The 20,038-nt window shown below is 42.2% G+C and overlaps 1 protein-coding gene across 3 annotated transcripts in view; it reads right to left on the bottom strand.

Annotated features, from left to right (window-relative positions):
• The window catches only part of PRKCD (protein kinase C delta), a 60,101-nt gene extending 52,974 nt beyond the window's left edge, over positions 1-7,127 (bottom strand). For 2 of the 3 annotated variants that reach the window (XM_058032280.1, XM_058032282.1), the window contains exon 1: positions 6,926-7,054. The gene's annotated coding sequence lies outside the window, so the exon portion shown is untranslated. Of the gene's footprint in view, positions 1-6,925; positions 7,055-7,108 lie in introns of those variants that run through there. The other variant, XM_058032281.1, reaches the window with a different exon arrangement.
• Between the last annotated feature and the right edge of the window lie 12,911 nt (positions 7,128-20,038).

Raw genomic sequence — 20,038 nt, 5'->3', positions numbered from 1 at the left:
CGAGAGAACAGGAGAAGACATGTTCCAGTGCCAATGGCTCACTGCATTTAGATCATAGAAAACTGGTTGAATTTTAGCTCTTAAGTTATCTGGAAAAGTGGAGGTCCACAGCAAGAAGCTCTTTCCCCTGGGATGCTGTTTCTTAGGTAAACTTGTCAAACAGAAATCGCAACTGTGGGCTCCTGTCAGCTGCTGAGGAATGTAAGCAAATGCAACCTGAGAGGGCTCACAATTCCCTGACACACTAATCTACTCTGGATATTTGGCAATCAGCACCCCCAAGTCATTAGTGAGGCTATCTGAGTTCAGCAAAGGCCACAGTCATCAGACACTTGAGGAAACAGCTGAACCCTTGTTGAGCAATTCACAGCTCAGCATTACAGACCAGCACGCTGCACGGGAAGAAATGCCATCACCAGTGATCAGCAAGTGCAGGAACCAGACTAATAAAAAAAATCTTTAAAAAACCCAAATCCATCGATACTGAAAGCATCTCTAGTCAAATCTACTCCTACTTGCAGAGATACTTGTTTGACTAAGTGTTTCAGATCTAGTTAGAGCTCCTTATCAAAATTATAGAATATGTCTGCACCTGCATGATGTAAGGCATCCATCTGTGCTCATTCTTACAGAAACATATATTAAATACTTTTTTTTCCCTTCAAATAGGCAAGAATAAATCTTACTTTCACATGAGTTTTTCAGTAAAATATTCAGACAGTTCCTTAGCAGTTTCTCAACAGACCCTAATGAAAAGAGTGAGGTACGATTACCCATTTTGGTTACAAAGTCACACCAGCAAAATACAGTTACCAAGAGGCATTCCAAAACATATCATAAACATCTTGAGATAAAACGTACAGGCCAGTCAGTGTCATATTTCAAACTTGACAGTCTTTCAGTGTTATTGCACTATGTCTATTTATCTTACTTTTCCATGAGAATACAAGTTGAAATCATGTGAATGAGAACACTGCTTCTTACTGGCTGGACCATGCCTTCCTACCAAACTTCTGCACACAGGACTTTTTGAAAAGGAGAGACCGTTTCTTTTAAGAAAGAAATACAAGATCCCTCCTTGTTCATGCAAGAATCAAATACAGCCTCCTAAAAAAGCATAGCTCAGTCATCAAACAATGTGTTAGCAATTGCTTAGCTACCTTTGTACTCAGAATTTCCCACACAAAGGCAGACTTTGAAGCCAAGCTTAACCTTAAGTTTGGCTCTTAAGACAGTTTTGATCATCTTTTTAAATATCTATCCACATGTTCAAGCATCTAAATCTTGAAAAAAAATAAGTTTTACTATCAGAAAGAAAAATCTGTTTTCACAACCAAAAATCCTTCTTCCTTCAACTGTTCCTCACAGTGAATATTGATACATTCAATGCACTGAAGTAAATTAAATATCCTTGAAACTATGAGAAACAAAGTGATCCTGACAAACACTCAGATTTCAAGAGTTCCTTTGGCAGAAAAGCCATGGCAAAGCTTAAAAACTGCATTTCCTCAAGAAACCAGAGAACACGATAGAGTCAAGTATACAATCCAGGATTTCATTAGATCTCTATTAAATAGGTGTTGATGGGGATAGGAACAGATAAAATCAAACACTCAGAGTAGCTCAATGAGTGCTAAACAGCCGTGTAGTTTTCTCCTTGTCATCTCATCAGTAGAAATTTATCACAAAATAAACAACAAAGCTAAGCCAATACAGGTCCCGGCTTCCAGCTCCAGATCAGCGGTGTGAATTACATCATAGCTCAGGGGTGTGGGAAAATGAGCTGAAGTTTAGATTTAATGCATATGTTTCAAGATGCGCTGCATCGATAGCAGGCAGCCAGGATTAAACTAAGTCCATAAATACCTAAATCATTTATGAGACTGCAAAGGACTAAACAAAACACGAATTAAAGCCACTTATGTGCAAATGTACGCCCCATTTTAGAGATTTTCAGCCATCCACGAGATGAGAAACAAGATACTCACTGAGATAACTCCTCTGAGCCCCGCGGGGTGGAAAGGATGTCAGCCCACATGCACCTCTTCAGAGAAGAGGGGCAGCCTCACTAAGGGGTCTGGCAAGAGCCTGTTTCAGGAGGGTCTCTGCCACAGACACACAGCAGTGACACCCTGCCCTTTCATCCAGTTTCCAAGGAGCTCTCCTGACTCCACTCCCGATGGGTAAAAGTGGAACATCTTGGTTACATTTCAGCCAAGACAGACCACAGCCCGCTCACAGCTCTAACAAGGACAGGAAACAGCAGGATACATATACACATTACACATCTGCTTTGTTCTCAAAAGCAGGTTGGAATTCAGAATAACCTTGTTCTGAGGCACAGAGAGGAACTGCTGCTTATTTTATTTTTAATTTGGATAGTTGGCTGATTAAATGGGAGGAGATGGCAAACACACACTCTCCTCCGTTAGCAGTCAGGCAAGCATCATTCAAGGCAAAAAGTTTAACATGGATCAGTTCCATGCAGTTATCTGTGATAGTCATTCCCAGACTTTATGGATGGTGATTATTATCATATGAATACCAACTATGTTTAAGTATCCTTAAATAAACTTTTCCAGATAGAGCATTGCAGTCAATGGCGAAGCAATTACCAGAAAACACATTAATTTCAGTAAGAGGATACCATAAAAAGTATTTTGTGGTTTTATGCATTTTCTTGGCTTGAGCGGTATTTGCAAAGAATTTATTTTATGGCCTGGCTCTTGGATTTGCAGCTATTGATATAAATCTATGCTGCATCACTTCCATCTTTTACTCAGAAACTCTCAGCTCTGTTTTCAATGAGAAAAAAAACAACAGGTTCAAAACATAACCATGGATGTCAGGGCACCTTGCTGTCACAAAAAGCAAACATAATATTCCACTTGCATAAATTTTAATCAGAAGAAAAAAACATCAGAAAATTATTTGAAGCACACAGATATACATGTCAGATTTCTATCCTCTGTAACAATGTTATGTGCAATAACAGAGTCTAGTCTAGAGCAGACCAGAAATAAAGCCTGCATGACTCTTGCCAAGGTCAGATTTGTGCAGTTCCCAGCCTTCCTGTGTGCCAGATCTCTCATTTCTTTGCCTTTCCTGGTGTCTCTGGACACTGGTGAAGCTTCCAGGCACTAAGGCAGTATGATAACCCAGGAGGTCCTGCAGAGCCAGAGGCAATCCTTGCTTCCTATGGAACAGCTTTCTGCTAAAGTACTCAAATACTGTAAAAACCTGCCGGGCAGCTCTGGCTTGAAGAGGCAGTGCCTCTTTAAGAAAGTGTAAAAACTCTTTCGGGTAGAAATAACTGCATTTAAAATGAGAACACAACGCAGGGCACTTCAGCATTATTTTACCAAGGCTGTAAAGAGCTCTCCCAGGCTCATTTCTGTTAATTGTATCTTTGCAAAGTGCAGCCAAGCGGATGCAGAATGATTACTTTTAATGTGCTACCCGAATGGCTCTGAATGGGTGCAGCTTTCCCCCTTTCCTTATTCCTGCTCCTTGTCCTTTAGCTCCACACGGGGCTCTACAGAAACGAATTCTGCACTTGGATTATGCACATGAAGGAAGACTCCGAGCAAGATGACAAGCTCTGTCACAGAGCAGCAGTTAAAAAACTATTGGAATACAAACCGTTTTGGTGCTTGTCAGGCAGCTTTTGGACAGAACCTGATAAGAAGAATGGAGAAGCTGCATTCAAATGCAAGGATAATCCCAGAGTAAAAAGTCACAATCTTTCTCATCAGTGGATGATTAACAGAGGAATTTGGCTCCTAATGAAGTCAGCCAGCCCCCAGACTCCACTGGTAAATCCCTTCTTGTCATCTTTCACATTCAGCCCTGACTCATCTGCAACAACCAGCCCAATCCCCAGCCTATTCCTTTTGTCCCTCCATTATTTCCGCAGTAGTTTAAAGCACACACTTTGCAAATGCAGCGAAGGGGATGGTGGGCTACAGGCACACAACGCACTGGGACTGCAGCAGGAAGAGACACACCCCAGTTAGCTTTGGGGAGCTGAAATACCTGTGTCAGTGAACACATGCAGGCACACACCTCAGCGCCCTTGTAACACATTTACACTGCCTGACAGGCCACGCTGGCGCCGAGCAGCTGTGCTGGGTGAATGTGGCACAGCCACACTGCCACAGCCCCAGCTCCAGGCACAGCTGGGGACCGGAGCTGAGGAAGGGGCTCCCCTCTGCGGGAGCAGCAGCCAGAGCTGGGCTCCAGCTGGGGATGGGCAGATTTGATTTGTGCCTCTGCACAGAGGAGGTGACAGCGCCGCCTTCAAACGGGAACAAGGACGGATGGCTAATTGAAACTATTGGGCCCTGAAGCACTCACCAGAATCACAGGTTAAGGACATGAAATACCATCCAGTCACACCTCCCTGGCACGGGCAGGGACACCTTCCACAAGAGCACCTTGCTCAAAGTCCGGCTCAGCCTGGCCTTGAACACTTCCAGGGATGGGACTTAATCTGAATGGACTTTAATTGTAATGACTGTGGCTTTCAGATATCAAAATAAACCCAGAGGCCTGAAAGCTCCTATGCTTTTCCCAGGAAATCAGTTACTTTAATAATAGATGGCAGCTTTCCAAGATTTTTTGTTATTTCCTAGATCTATATAGCATCAATTAGCCAAGTTCTCTTTGAGAGATTCTTCTAAAGATTTCTTTTTAAGAAATGTACCTAGAAAATTTAAGTTTTTTTAGTTTAGAAATAGTTTCTAAATAATTCCTTCTGTACAGAGTATCTTTTCATCTATGGTGTGTGATCAAAAAGTAAAAATTATTATGCTTTTTTGGTGTTCCAATAAAAATATAGGACTCTACTGTACGATTATGTCTAATGAAAAGGTGGTTTATAATTCATGAAGCACAAAATGGCAAAAAAATTAACAGTGAGCTCTTTTCTGGTGATAACAATATGAGCATCTTCCAAATTAATTATGTCACACAATCTGCCTGAGCAGAATCACCTTATAACTCTCTCACTACCCACACAGACATCACATCTGTGTAACTGAATATATTTTTCTGTATGTTTGTATCAGCCACTGAGTGGCAGCAATTCCTTCATACCTAAATCCGAATTATGAGGTGTAGGATGAAAATATCAAAGCAGTCCCAAATCTTAATTCTTCTGTGCTGTCCTTAAGTTCTTTTGTGTTTAGCAGTGCACACAAATAATAACAACTAGTGCAATATCTTATTGCACCTTTCAATTTTTTAGCTGTTGGAGTTCCAAAAGCATTGCACTTCATTCTGAAAATCATACGTCCTTAGAACTTGGATGGATTCAATTTTACAAAACATAGTAAAACTATGTTGGTCAAAGAAACTGAAATGCCAGCATTTAATAATTTCTTAAATTAAAGCACACACCTGTATTTTATTATGAAAATATTTTGATTATTATGAAATATTTTATTTCATTATTATGAAAGATTTTATTATTAAATTAAGGTGAGGATGAGAAACATTTAAAAAAAGAAACCTAAACCCATGTTTTGCAGACTTATGTTTGCTTTTCTCCTGAGTATTTGCAGGTTTCCACAGCAGTGACTTAGGGTGACTGAAATCTACCAGCCCAAATACAAACAGCTCATTTTTAACACAGCCATTTTCTAAAATGGAACTAAAATAAACAGGAAATCCTGCATATGCATTTAAAAATGCTTATGAATTATTGCTTAACCACTTAAGAAACACTTCTTCATAGAGTTCCTGCTCTGAAATCTATGCTGGTTATAGCTTCCTATTTGATTGGCACAGTGCTGCAAGGCATTATTTGACAGATGGAAAGCTGAAGAGTTAATTTGCTATTACACTGTTAAAAGACTATTGACACTGCAGAAGTCTTGAGCAAAAAAAGATTTAAAAGGAACTAAACACACTGTAAAGGTATCAAGGATTTTGATACTGATTATTTGCAGAGATACTAAACATTGTAGTTCAGGCTTTAAATGAGTCTCTAAACCTAGGTAAAGATCGAGTACTAGAACTGATTCTCCTACACCCATCTGCTCTCTCAGATCTCGCCTTGGACATATCAAGGGCTGGGATACAGGGCAATGCCATCCTTGCACATAAACCTCCTAGGTGCAGATCTACACTCTGCTCTGTGCTACTTGGACAACCTGGAAGTGAAGTGGCGCAACAGTCAGGGCCCGCAAGTAAACTGATGTCAGATGTAACCACAGAACGCTGTAATCCAATTATTTTAATATTTCATGCCCTAATGCAAACGGGGAATTCTCTAGCGACGAACTGAAAACTGTTTTTTAATAGATGCACGCCTGGCATGTACGTACACAAAAGCACCAGGCATTCCTGCTCCTTCATTTCTTACTGTCTGTCGCCATTCAGCTGGAAACCTGACCATTCGACAGACTGTGCATTTCATCTGCCCAAACTACCGCGGCACGGACACCGAAACAGACACTCGGGGCGGCTGGGTGGGAAGAAAAGTTGGTGGCATGGAAGTTGGCATTTCTGCCGGGAGGGAACTCCGTGTTTCTGTCAGGGGCCGAGCGGGGGCTGATGCCGCCGCCTCCCGCGCGGGGCACGGCGCTGTCCCGCTGCCCGGGCCCCGGCTGGCCCCGCTCCGTCCGAGCCCCCCGCCCGCAGCACAACATGGAGGCTCCGGAGCAGGCAGCCCCGGGCCGGGCACGGCCCCGCCGCCCCCCGCCCCACCCGGCGCTGAGGCGCTGCCCGGGCCACACGGGGGACGGCGGCGGAGCCCCGGGACCCTCGATCTCCCTCCCTCTGGCTCTGCCCGCCGGGCGCCCCACGGAAGGCGGGCGGGCCGGAGGGAGCCGAGCCCGTCTCGCTTCCTCCTTCACCCCAGGCGGGGCAGGAACTGCCGGGCGGCGGCAGCGCCGCGCCGGGGGCAGGTACGGGCACTCACCGCGTCCGGGGAGCCGTCGGGAGCCGCGGCCGCCGCCGAGTTTCGGGCGCTGTCCCGGGAAGCAGAGAGCGAAGGAGTGCGGGCGGAGCGGCGGGCGGGAGGGAGCAGAGTGTGCCCGGCACGGCCCGGCGCTCCCCGCCCCGCGCTCCGCCCCGCCCCCGGCGCGGCTGCGGCCCCGCTCACCTGCTCCTGCTCCTGCCGCCGCCGCTCCTGCCGCTCCTCCTGCCGCCGCCGCTCCTCCTGCGCCGCCCCGCCCCGGAGCTGCCGTGCCAGGCGCTGCTGGCCCTGCCCGGGCTCCCCGCGGCTCCGTCCCCTCCCCTCCTCTGTCCCGCGGCGGTGGCCGCGTGTGGGCACGGCCGGGCCCTCAGCCCCGCCCGAGGTTCCGCTCCGCTCCGCACCTGGGCTCGGTGCCGTGCCGAGGGAAGGAGGGAAGGGCTGCGGCCGCGGCGCCGCTCTGCTGGGGTGCGGGGTTCGGGAGGTGTTGGTCCGCTGGTCACCTGGACACGGGGAAACACCCCGGTCTGAGGTGCCGGAGCTCGGAGCGAGCCCCTGCCCGGCGGTGAGTTGCGCTCAGGTGTCCTCAGCCTTTACTGCGCTTTTGGTTAAACATTCTTTAGTGGCTTAGAAGCCACGGATGTTGTTATTTTTTTAATGAGGCTGAACCCCGTAGCTCTGTGGTCACTGCCGCCGCCTCAGCGAGCTCGCCTCAGAGACCTCAGCCCTTCCCCGGGTCACTTTGGGTCCCTGCCGGGGCTCCGCAGTCCGTGCGCTGCTCTGAGTGATGGGGCTCGGTCTTTCTTCAAGTGCTGTAAGCGTTTGTGTTAACATGAGGTATTTTAGGGATGGGCTACAGCGCAGGAATGTGTGAAGTGTAGAAACCAGAGAAAACACCTCTATACTTCAAGGCAGACCTTTGTCATCACTTCTTGACTCGCACAGGTCACGTATAATTGCTCTCATGTTTTCATCTTAAATGACCTCATTCAGCTCTAGCTGAAGACGGTGATGAAATTCCCAGTGTTGCTGTGGTAACTGGGTGTTTCTCCGGGCAGGTGCCAGCCCCTGGTGTGCAGTGGGGTGTCACCATTGCAGGGGCTGTGACCCAGCTGAAATGCCACATTCCACCCATTTGATGTCCAGCTTCTTTCCAGAACATTTTACTTGATAGTTATAAGGTAACGTTAAAGTTCCTTGCTTGTTCTGTCTGACATCATCTTGGAAAGGCTATAATATGTATATAAATCAGTCAGTTTATACTTGGAGAGTCTAATTTGAAGAAACATATTTCAAAATTGAGAGATCTAGTAGATATATCACAGTTTGGGTGAAAGCAAAGGAACAGAGTCATCTGAGGTAATTTCCTTTTTACTTCTGCTGCAAATTTAACTATGTAGTATTTTGTACAGACACATGTTCTTAGGCATGATTAAGTGTGGGGTGGTTTTTTTTGGTTGGAACATCTAAATAATGTTTTCCTGGTTTGGGAGAGAATGTCATCTGCTTAGCTATGATGCTGTAATAAACTGTATGAGGACTCTCATTTAAAATGGTGTAGATTCTTGTTATGCTGAAATCTGGAGGAGCTTTATATGCATGAGCAGTTAATGAATATCATGTTATAAAAGCAAAACTAAAACTAGTTTGAATGAGAGGAGAAAAAGCAGAAGCTAATTGTGGCAAGGAGTTTTCCTTATTTCAATACTTCCAGAGAAATTTGGAAATAGTGCTCTAAAATATATTTTATTTCATTTCATGCTCTTTGGATGTTTAATGGCATATAAGTGGTCAGAGAGAGTCCATTTCCCTTTGTGACCTGACCATATAATGTTGCAGCAAACCATTAGTTAACTACAGCTGTATTTCAATTATTTAGAGCATCACTTTTGTCCAAGTCTTTCTGAAACAAAGAGTCATTTTTCATTTGGACTGTGGAAAATTTTGCAAGACCTAAAGAGCTTTGCTCAGACAATGGGTTCAAGTTGGATTAGGACTGAATAATGATGTAAAAATTTGATCCACAGGAAATGAAATACGAGAGTCTTCTCAACTATTAATGTGACTTTAGAAATTTGAGGTGTTTCCTGGTACTGAGAGTTTCTTGCTGCCTATTTTCTGTAATTTTTCTTATACAACTCAGCCATGCTAAATGCATGGAAATGCTCCTACAGCTGGAGGGAGTCTTTCCTCAGAATAGATGCTAATGCAGCTCAGAAGGCTTTATTAAGCCATTTTATGTGCAGTGGATTTGAGAGGGGGGTGAAAATCAGTTCTAAGTGAACATCCTTTAGCAGTACTCTCTGTCAGCTTCTAAGTAAATAGTAAGAAATGCTGGATTTCATAATGATTACAGGGTAACTATTGGAAAGGAAAAGGGCATTACTGTCTCTGATCTTTTTTTTTTTTTTTCTGAAATGTGCCTTTGGATATTTCCTAAAAAGAAAGCAGTCTCAAGCTGAGTTAAAACATTTCATCTCTCTGGTAGCTGGACAGACATCCCAATAATTCCCAATCCCATGGTAAATCACTGCTTTGTTCCAGGAGATCTCTGGGGAGAAGATGAACTACCAGGGCCTCCCACAGCTGGATTTTCTCCGGTATTTTCACACAGAGAAAACCTTCTTTACCTGGGGTCACTTAATTTTTGCCCTATGACAGGATGACAGTAAGGGGTGATGTGACTTTGAACACGCACATTAGAAACAAAAGTTAGAGATAAAACTTTCTGCAGCAAATATGAGCAAAAATTTTCTAGTGGAAGTTAAGAACTAATTCTCTGAAGATTTCTGAGGCAGACTGGTGCAAAATCACTTTCCACAAGTGTGTAATAACCTATTGTGAGCTGAAAGGCTGTATCTGCAGGATCTGTTACCTCCAGCAAACAAACCTGATTCTAATCCTCATGGCAGATACTTCATTTATGCAAAGATGGTGACTTTTGCAAAAGTGTAATTTCAGAACAGAAAACAGTCATGGCCGTTGCTGCCATTTTTCACAGCCCCACTCTGCAGCAGGACTTCATTGGTCTCTCAGTCCCAAGCCTAACCACCGAATGCCTGCTCTCGTTTCCTCTTTTCTGATAGTGGTGGGAGGTGTGAAGAGTCTGGTGGTGGTGGGAGTTTCCACCCATTACCTTCTACACGGGTCTGTGGTCTATTGTGTACATTCACTTTTTGAAGAGTTCTGAGCGTTGTGCATTGTCTTCAGCTTTGCTTTAAGGCTGTGGTGAGAGGCTCATGTTCTCTGTCAGGCTTTTCCTCCAGGTTTTCAGGCTGTTCTCTGTGAAGGACATGAACTCTTTATGGATTAGCAAGGACACAAACACTGAACTTGGTCATGTGAAGGTCTGGCTGCCATAAACATTTGGATTGATGTCTGAGTGAAGCAGGAATTAGGCTGCCTTTCCTGAAGTCTTGTAACTTTAGAGATTAATTGATAACAACACACATTAATTTCTACTGTTTACTTTTGCAGTTTTTTATACTGATTAAAGAAGGGTTTTTTCTTTGTGTTGGTCTGCCTGCCATTTTTTCTAATTTGGAGCCGATTTGTGTTTTTCCTGCTTTGTCAGGGTTTGCCTCTGTGGATGTTGCATGTGCCTGTGCAGAGCTGTAATCGAGCCAGGAGCACTCTGCAGGGGAGAGGCTGTGGGTAGGCACTGCACCTAGGAGAAATGATCATCTCTGTGCTTCATTTACTGTGCTTTAGAACTTGAAGATGAGTAATGTTCCGTGCCTAGCAGAGTTTAAGTGGAATGATGGGTTTATTTTCTTTTTCCTGGAGCATGAGATGTAGAAGTTAGTGGCTGTGCTGGGGAAGATCCTGGTGTCAGATGCAATCATGTGAATTTCGACATGTTTGTGTAACTAAGTTACTGCAGAGGCTTTTTTGTTATCAGAATAATCTTAAAAATTTGAGATTAAAATGAGGTATGCTTATATCCCAACCATCCCAAAGTGCTGCTCGTTTGAAGGAACTTTTATATGATTCATTTATGAACCAGACAAGTGAATACTTTCCTGACAGTTTTGCTGAGATGCCTGTTTAGAGCATTGCCAATTCTTGTGAAGTTTGGTGCTTTTAAAGCCTTACTTCCTTGAGGAAGTAATTGCATTGAAATCTTAGGGTTTCTTTTTTTTTTGTCTTTCTTAAATAAAACCTATTTTTCATGTTTGTCCAGAAGGTACATGCAGATGTCATCTTGGAGTTCCTAAAGGATTGAAAATCGGGGCTACATGTAAGAGGAACCCAAAATCTCTTGAAGTTTTACAAATACCCTCATGCTGCGTTCTATTGTCGGGGGTAGGAGACTGATCCCTGCATTTTGAACATTTGAGACTGTAGTTAGTTTGTAAGAAGAATTGAAATTAAAAAAAGGTTTTTATGGTGTTTACTGCCTACACCCCCTTACATTTGGTTTCAACATGCCAGCTGCCAGTGTTGATTCTGAGCAATGTAAGTGTTCTACTTCCCCTTATGACAGCTTTTCTTTGCAGTTAATATAGATGGGAGAATAAGGAAGTGTATGTATTGATGCAATTTTCTTGCTCACCACAGTCCTATTCACAGTTGGTTTTATATTCCTCTGAGTACTGGAGAAAAGCATGCTGTGAAGGAACACAAGCAATGTTTTCTGATTTCTTGGTTGGTTTTTCAGCTCTTTTGAAAAAAGAAAAAAGATTTTTGGTGTTAATTTAAGGTTTAGGAGATTAAGATTCTGTTTGTGCAAAGAACAAAGGCAGCATAGAGGGGCACAATTCACACTGTGGTGTTCTCAGCCAGGCAGGGGGGTTTTAGGGTTTTTTTCCAAATCCCTTTTGATTTGCAGCTGTCAGTTGTCTCATCAATCAACAAGAACAAGCTGGAGACCATGAAGTCAATGAATTTAGACCATCACATGACAGCAGCTTGTAGTACCTCCTGCTTTTGCTGCTCACCTGGGAGGAGTGAAGAACCTCCTCAGCTATTGTGCAATCACCTGAGGCACCACAGGTGCCTCCTGCTTTAAGAGTGATGTCTCAAAGGTGTCAGGTATCAAAAGCTCCAACACTGAGGAAGTTCTGTCAGATTCTGTTGTCTGATGAGATGGTGAGATGTTAAGATAATGCTCATTTGTGGATATTTTCAGGGATTACAGTTGCTGTGCTCCTTTAAAGGAATGAAAGGAGGAGGTTGAGGGCTGCTGGTCAGGCTGCTGCTCTGTCACTCACCTGGCTCCAGGTGTGGCTGTGGGGGCAGAGCAGGTGAGTGTGGCTGTTCTCCACCGTCTGCCCTGCTGTGATCTATCCCCATCTCAGCAGGGAGAGGCAGCTCTGTCCTGCTGTCCCCTCAGTGGAGGAGCAGGACATGCCAGGCACAGCAGCAGGAGCTGTGGAACGTGCACCACCCACCCCATCCCTGGGACAAAGGGCCAGTGTTGTTTTTACAGATTATTGTCAGATAGGTCAGAAGGTATTAACGAAAGGTTTTCCTTTTATTAGTGTAAATGGTTATCCAAAATTGCAAACTGCAATGGCATTGGTGCATGGGGTTGAGATTTTTGTCTTAAAATGCTTCAGCTATACTGTCAAACAATAACATGGGTCAGTCCCACACTGTGACTGGAACAAGGCTGTCTTTGCAGAAAGAAAAATATCTCCTATTGTGACCTGGTGTGAGGATAGAGGAGTACTTGAATCCTAATTTTATTTGTCAGTTGTATCATTTTAAAGCACAGTTTGGCTGCTGCAAATGAGCAACTTTTGGCAGCTAGTACCACTAACATTTAATTTTCAAGTATTCTTTTCTGCTTGGGCTGTGGACTTGGGTGTTTTCCCTGGTTCAATTAATGATTAATAATCCTGTTTTCATGTCTTTCAAGCTGTCTATCTTAATCAATTTTCTTGCCTGTACTGGGGCACATATTGTTTAGACCATTATTATGATAGTCATTTAGTAGGATTTGTTTTTATTGCTACAGCCATTGCTGCTATCAAAAGCCAAACACAGTATCAGTGAAACACGATAGTGTGCAAAATCAATCCTAGTAAACATTTAAAATGAAAGCAAACATCAATAATGAAACTGCAGACTGTGTTTGCTCAGGAGCAGGGTGGAGGGCTGAGGTCACCCGCCCCAGGCACGTCACAGTTTTGGTGAACCACGAGGGGAGAGTTTGGTGAGGTTGATGTTTGGAATCATGGCACAGATGTGGAGCCAGGAGACCTCAGAGGGAGATGTCAACACAGCTCTCCTCCCCACACTGCATGTGTGTGAGAGATAGTGTTTGGGGGAAAGAGCTCTGCCTGGGGCTTGCCCAATAATGGGAGAGCCAAACTCCCATTTCTTGTGCATGTTTGCTGCTATTGGTGGCAGGGTGAAGGAAGGATTTGATGTTGCTGTTGAAGTATGGTAAAATAATAAAGACATTGAGAATATTTTCTCTACTTTTTAGTAATAGGCTAAAAATTGATTATTTCCCTGAGGACTTAGCTGTATAGGCATAAATTGAAGCTGCTGTCAACAGCATTGGAAAGTCTGTGTGCAGCAGAACTACATTGCAAACGTGTTTGAAGACAGGTTGTGTTGTTGAAGGCTCTGTACTAGAGCCAGACATATTTCTTGAGTAAATTCAGCTATTTTTACCTCTTTGCAACTGGGATATTAATTTTACTCAGCAACCTGTTCTGTTTCTTGTCAAAAAAGTTAATTTTAAGGGTGTTAAAATTCTGTTCAAAAGAGGCCGTAGAGCTGCTGGGTCTTGACACCAGTATGGTTGTTGTGTCTGGTGAATTCTAGTGTGTGGCCCTGTTCTGCCACACTTGGAAACTGTTTATGGGATCAAACCCAGATTTCTGGTTAGTGTTGATCTGATCTATGTGTGTTTGAACCACTTTTAAATGCATGCAGTGTAAGTCAGTTGGTCTGTGATCCCTTTTATTTTTGTAACCTAATTATTTTATGTATAATTAAATCTCCTGAAATTTACATATCATTATATATAATTGAATAGTTAATGATTTATATGTTTTGCATTCTACAGCATACCTGAATATATATGATCATTCAAGCCTGAATGATCTACAACACACATGAATGTATAGGAAGTTTTAGTAGGTTTAGTGTCCTAGATCACCACAGAATTTTTCTTCTAGTCAGGCTGATATTAAATATGATTCACTGCATGTCATTCTCGTGATTAAGAAGGTGCCTGTGTTGTTTTTTTTTTTTTTTTTGTGACAGAAAGATAAATGGAAGAACAATTCAGATGTTCAAATATTAACTAGCTGCTTTTTCGTGCTGTTAGTACAGTAAATTCTATTGCTAAGGACAAATAGGTGCTGTTTTTCTTTATAGGTCACATTCCTTCAATGGTTTTGACTTGCTTGAAGATTAGAACAAAACTTTTAGAAGGGCAGGTTTGCCATGTTTCCAACTAGTTTTTCTCAGCAAATTTTTTAAGACTGTTTGGAGGCAATTTCTTCTAACATTTCTTCACTTTTGTCTACGGGAAAGTGTGTTCTACAGGCAGGTTTAGAACAGTGAGGAAGCTTTTATGAGCTGGTTATGCAGAGGATGGCAGTGATATAAATCATTTAGGGGAGGAAGAGGTGAGAGAAGAGGTAATCGTTCCCTTATGATTATCTGAACTTTGTTTCCAGGTAGGCCCAGAGCAGAAGAGGGGAAATCGTTCCTGGTCTCGTTAAATAAGTTTTTTACCTGCTCAAACTTTTAGGAAAGAGTATAGGTTCAGAAAAAAACTTCAGAGCAATTTAGGACTTCAGAACAATTGTTTATTCTCTGTTAATGATTTTATATCCTCCTCCTCCTCAGAATATACCTGTTCTATCTCCTCCTTTACAGCAGTAGGGCAAGCTCAGGTTGAGTGAAGGCTTCATACACTTTATTTAAACATAGATGAATGCACTCTATAGGAGTAATAACTGTCAGTAGTGGTGAAAAAGAAAAAATTAAATTAGGGATGTATTTATTTCAAATCCATGTATTTACAACTGTCCTTTAGGGATCAAAGTCTTGATGTGCTGTTTTAGTTTTTATGTATCTGGGAAAAAGCTGAATCACAAAGACCTTATGTAATTTTCCAATTTCCTGTTCAGAATTGGTGGGAGCACACCTCCTAAACATAAAGGTATTTTAAATGGTTCTTTCCTAGGCTTCTTCAGAAAGCAAGCTTCTTCTACCAGCAATTCAGAGCACCTGATCCAGATTCCTGTTCTGAGTTGCCCTGTGGAGGATGGTTTTGTTTTGCATTAACGACAGGAAAAGTTTGTTGCTCAAAGCAAATCCTTAGAATGTCTCCTTAAGTCTCATGTGGAAAAAATCCCCTCTATTTCATTCCTCTAATGACAAAATTTACTTGAATAGTTTGATAACCAATATGCACAATACCAGTTCCATTCAAGTTATTTGAGATCACACAGAAAGTCTGAACAGAGTTTTTATTGTGTGCACATCTCCTGCATGGCACAACTCGGAGGTGATTCTTACCTTGTGTAGGTGCTGTTTTCTGTTGTGGGTACTTTGCCACCTTAAGTCTGACTTAATAACTTGGCTGCAAAGCAAAAGGAAAACCTGCTAAATATCTGCCCACTGTCTGCTTGGCTCTGAGCACAGGGGGGACAGACTTAGCAGCTCACAGCTGCTGAAACAGGGAGTCTCATCACCCCCATCTGTTCCTGTCTTCCTGCCTACGTGTTCTCACTTGTGCCAGCTTTGGTGCTTGCTGCAATGCTTCAGGCTTTGATTTAACTCTTGAAATATCTGCAAGGTATTCCAGTGGGAAAAAATAAAACCAACACATCCAAACCCCAAACAGCCATGGTCCATTTCCATTGCCTTTTTATTGAGCAACACTGACTTAATAATGGGTTTCTGTGCTTGAGAGACGTGGGATAAATGGAGAACACAAAAGGAGGGCAGCAAAAATTGTTCTTTTTGGCAGCTGCAGCTGTTATGATGGTTCTGACATGTAGGAAAGAGCCTAACCCATGATGATTTTATCAAACTGGGTTTCAGTCACACGTGCAGCTCAAAGGGTTAAATTGCATTTGGCCCATTACTTTCTGAGCACCTGCAAATACACGTGAGTTTTATGTCTGATGTTTGTGAGTGCTGAAATAGAGCCGTGTACTCACATAGCCTGCAATGCTTTCTTTGAAGTGAAGTGCATCGTGTGTGGGTCTCTGAGCTGCTCAAAGGGCTGACTGCTGCATTTCATTCATGCACCTGTAAACGCTAAACTTGTCTTAGATAGTGAATGTTGTGCTTATTCCTTGAATCCTAATTCTTGTATTGGGTGTAACAAGAATTCCCTTTTATAAAATGAGAACTTCTTTGATGGGCTTGTGGCATTGCAGTGAATTATGGAATTATAGTAACACAGCAAAAGGCTTCAATGTCATCCTAATCTGAATTGAAACCTATTTAGTTTCCAGGAAAAAATAAACAAATGCAGATTCAAGCCATGGGGTCTGCTCCCAGGCAGGGTCTTGTGCTTTCAACTGGCTGTGTTTGCACATGGGTACAAATGTTCCAGCTTGGATTCATCTCTTCTTTACTTTCTCATTTTCTCCTCTGAGACTTCTCCTGCTGGTTTTGTCTTCTTGGGAATATCCTTCTGTTGGACATTCCTTCTGCTGTTACTGTTTGGATGCTTCTGTGTTCCTCTTCCCTTTTTTCCTTGTCTTTTCCTTTGAGAGGCTCTTATTTTTTCCTCCTTTCACAGGTATTTCTTGATATACAAAATACCTTTAGCTTTAGCCCAGCTTCTGTTGGACAAATGGTCACAAGGGAAATGTGCAGATGGCTTAAACAGATGTTCCTGTCAAAGTAAAAATATTTAACTCCTGAATTCCTGCTAGACAGTGACTCTGATGAATGCTGCCAGAATGGTGGCCAGGGACTTGTGTGGCTCCTTTTCACATTGCATTACTGTAACCTCCACCCATGAGCTTTCAGGACGAATGAAGGCTGCTGAGAAAAGCTTTTATTATTTTCATTGCCATGTTAATCTGGAAGTCAGTTAGTAAAGATCTGTGCTTGTGCCAAAATGGGAGAACTGGTTTGGACTGGATGAAGGAATCCATCCTGAGTTCTCTCTAGCAAGGCCTGGGTGAGTTTAATTTTAATCAACATATGCAGATTGTCACTGTTGGTTTGGTTTTGTTTCTGGAGTTGTTGTTTTTGGGCATTTTTTAAGTTGGGTTTTTTCCCTCTGTGCTGAAACCGAAGATGAAATGTCAAGATATTCAAAAAAGAAAGTGTGTGTGCTCTGGGGAATATTATTTGAATATAAATATATCCTTTATGCAAGTTGATTTTCATATTTTCTAATACTATCATATTTAAATGAAGTGATTTTTCATAAATTTGTGATTTGGATTATCCTTTATTTAATCAGGGAAGATGTACAAATAATTACTAACTGACAAAATATCCTAATAAAAATAGATGTACATGAGTACAGTCATCGTGAGCTAAAAATGCAAGAATATGACTGATTTTTATTAAGTGAGTTTCTTGTGAGTGCCTTTCAAGTTTTGGAAAATGTACAATTACAGAGTTCAGATGCTTTAATAAGAAAGCTGTTCAATACTGGAGTGAACTAATCCGTAGGCACAACAGGAACTTGATGGTATAGTAGGTGGTAAGATTCATTTATGATAAGTTATAATGGAATTTCCCTGGAACTGTATATTCCACCTACTTGAATTCATGTTAGTTTAAAAGACTGGCAATGTGCAGCAAATGCCAAGACATAAAAAAAAATTGGCAAGTTATTGTAAAACATGGAACTAAGTATATGCCTGAGCCACTGCCTGTAGCTCTTGGGAGTTCTGGTGTATTCTGTGGTCTCTATATGTTGAACTTGTGGTTCCCATTTAAACATTTGTATTTGTCCAGAGCACTGAGCCTGTTGTGTTTTAATTCAGAGCATGGGGTCTGACAGAGCAGGAAGTGCTGCATGTCCCTCTTGAGATAAAGTCACATTTGTTGTATCCAATAACTGCCGTGATGTGTTAGAGCTTTGCAGAATTCCTTTTTTTCCTGTTTAATTTACAATTATAGATAGACAAAAATTCTGGAAACATTCCAAGTTATTGGCATATTAAGGGGGCAGGATTGGTTGTAATGAATAACAGTTGGTTTGAGCCACTTTGAGCAAATTTCCTATTACTAATGGAATTTTAGTGCAGTGTTGTTCTACTCAGAACAATCTGATAGCACTTTCAGCTTTTAAATATCTCTGCAGATTGAGGGGCACTTATTTGGGCATCAGGAGTAATTATCATGTTAACCCCTTTTTAATGCTAGTAATTCTAGTTTTGACAAAATGACTTATATGCATTTTGGTTCAAGCAATTGAAAAAACCTCAGTAAATTGAGTCCTTCCAGGAAGAGATTTGTTGCCTGGAAATGTGCTCTTCCTTCTTCTTTACAGCTTCATTAAAAGACAGGTTCTAGAAATACTTCACTGAAGATAGTTCAGGAAAATAAAAACATTTAAAAGCTCAAAAAAACCTCCCCAAAGCCACAGCAAAAAAAAAAAAAAAACCCTACAGAAACTCTGGGGTAAAAACTTTTTTTTTTCCCACTTGACAACGTGTAATTACAATTTTGCATCTTAGCTTGTCTTGTGAGTGATGAAGAGTCATTCCAGATGATTTAGCTTTTCTTGCTTTTTGTGACTACAAAGCTGTTGTTCAGATCTTGGGAATATCATGTGGGCTACAAGTCTTGGTTCAAATTTCACTAGCAGGTACATTTTCTGAGAACTGGATGAATAAATTATATTGAAATATGTGATGTAAATGTTAATACAGCTGATAGACTTAGGTGACATCTACAATATAGTATTATTGTGAAGAGAAACTAATGTAGATGGATAAATCTACTTCCCAGAGAGTCTTCAAATCGTTATTTTTAAGAACTTATTATCCTACAGCACAGAGACAGCCCAATCTTATGGAGATTTCTATTGAAAATCTGCCTTATTTCCAGGTACATGTGAATGAGTAGGAATGATGGTTATGACTCTCAGGTGTGGGTGTTTAAAACCGTCCATCATTTTCCCAGTTTCGAGTTTCGCTCTGCAGGGTGCTGGAAGTTTGTGTGATGCAGAGAGGCAGGAGAGCTGCCTGCCTGAGGCCAGTGCAGCTCTGAACTGGGCACCACTTTGTTTTGCTTGGTGACTGTGATTGATGTGCCTGCTGTTTAATTGTCATCTTCCTGGCATTAGCTGGTAGAGAGGATTTTTTTAGCTATCACAGGGAATAGATTGAAAAGGTTGTGCTCAGCTCTTCTTGATTCCCCAGCTCAACGTGCCGTTACCACAGTAATGGGGAAGTGGTCCCGTTTGGTGAAGGTGGTGGGTGCATTTTTGTCATTTTTGTCTGAGCATTTACTGGTGAGGGGGGTGAGATTGTGGGGGGAGTGTCACATCAGTGACAGAATAATGGTGGTGCAGCTCAGTGTTAAGAGCAATTGTTTGTGCTCTTACCCCCGGGGACTGGTTGTGCCTAATACACCCTCATCAAGCTCAGCCCTCTCTGTAAAAGAATATTTTCCTGAGAGTCTAAAACCAATATATCTAAATATGTGTTTCTCACCATTCTGACTTTGGTAGGATCATTAAGACTGTTAATTAACTTGACCAAAGCAGCAGTTTAACTCATACTCTTTTGCTGGTTTCTTACCAGCTGTCTTCATATCACATTTCTGCCATGCTCTGTGGAAATTGTTGGTACTTCAGAACATGCTTGAGAGAAGCAGCAGTGTTGTTCTTTGAGGTTCTGATTTGTGTTTTATTTAACATTGCAGATGAGGAAGGTGCTGGTTTGCACCACTACTGTGCCTGATTTGGGAGAAATTGTGTCTGTGATGCCAGTAAAATGCAATGTGCTCTGAAGGAGGAGGTGTTTGGAGACCAGGAGAGCTGTTATGTGATCACTTGCTTTTGCTGTAAGATGAAAATAATACAGCTACCTATTGTTTGAAGTGCATTGCTGTCTCCAGAGGAAATCTTTCCTTAGTGTTATATATTAATAGGCTAAGTTCAGCTGCAGGGCAAGCAGAATGAACTGCTAAGATAAAGAAGCCACGCCCAGGTTTGTGGCG

The sequence above is a fragment of the Melospiza georgiana genome, chromosome 11, assembly GCF_028018845.1.
Source record: "Melospiza georgiana isolate bMelGeo1 chromosome 11, bMelGeo1.pri, whole genome shotgun sequence".
In the NCBI taxonomy this organism is placed as follows: Eukaryota; Metazoa; Chordata; class Aves; order Passeriformes; family Passerellidae; genus Melospiza; species Melospiza georgiana.
The sequence above is the reverse complement of the archived record's forward strand: the minus strand, read 5'-3'. Positions and strand labels throughout refer to the sequence as shown.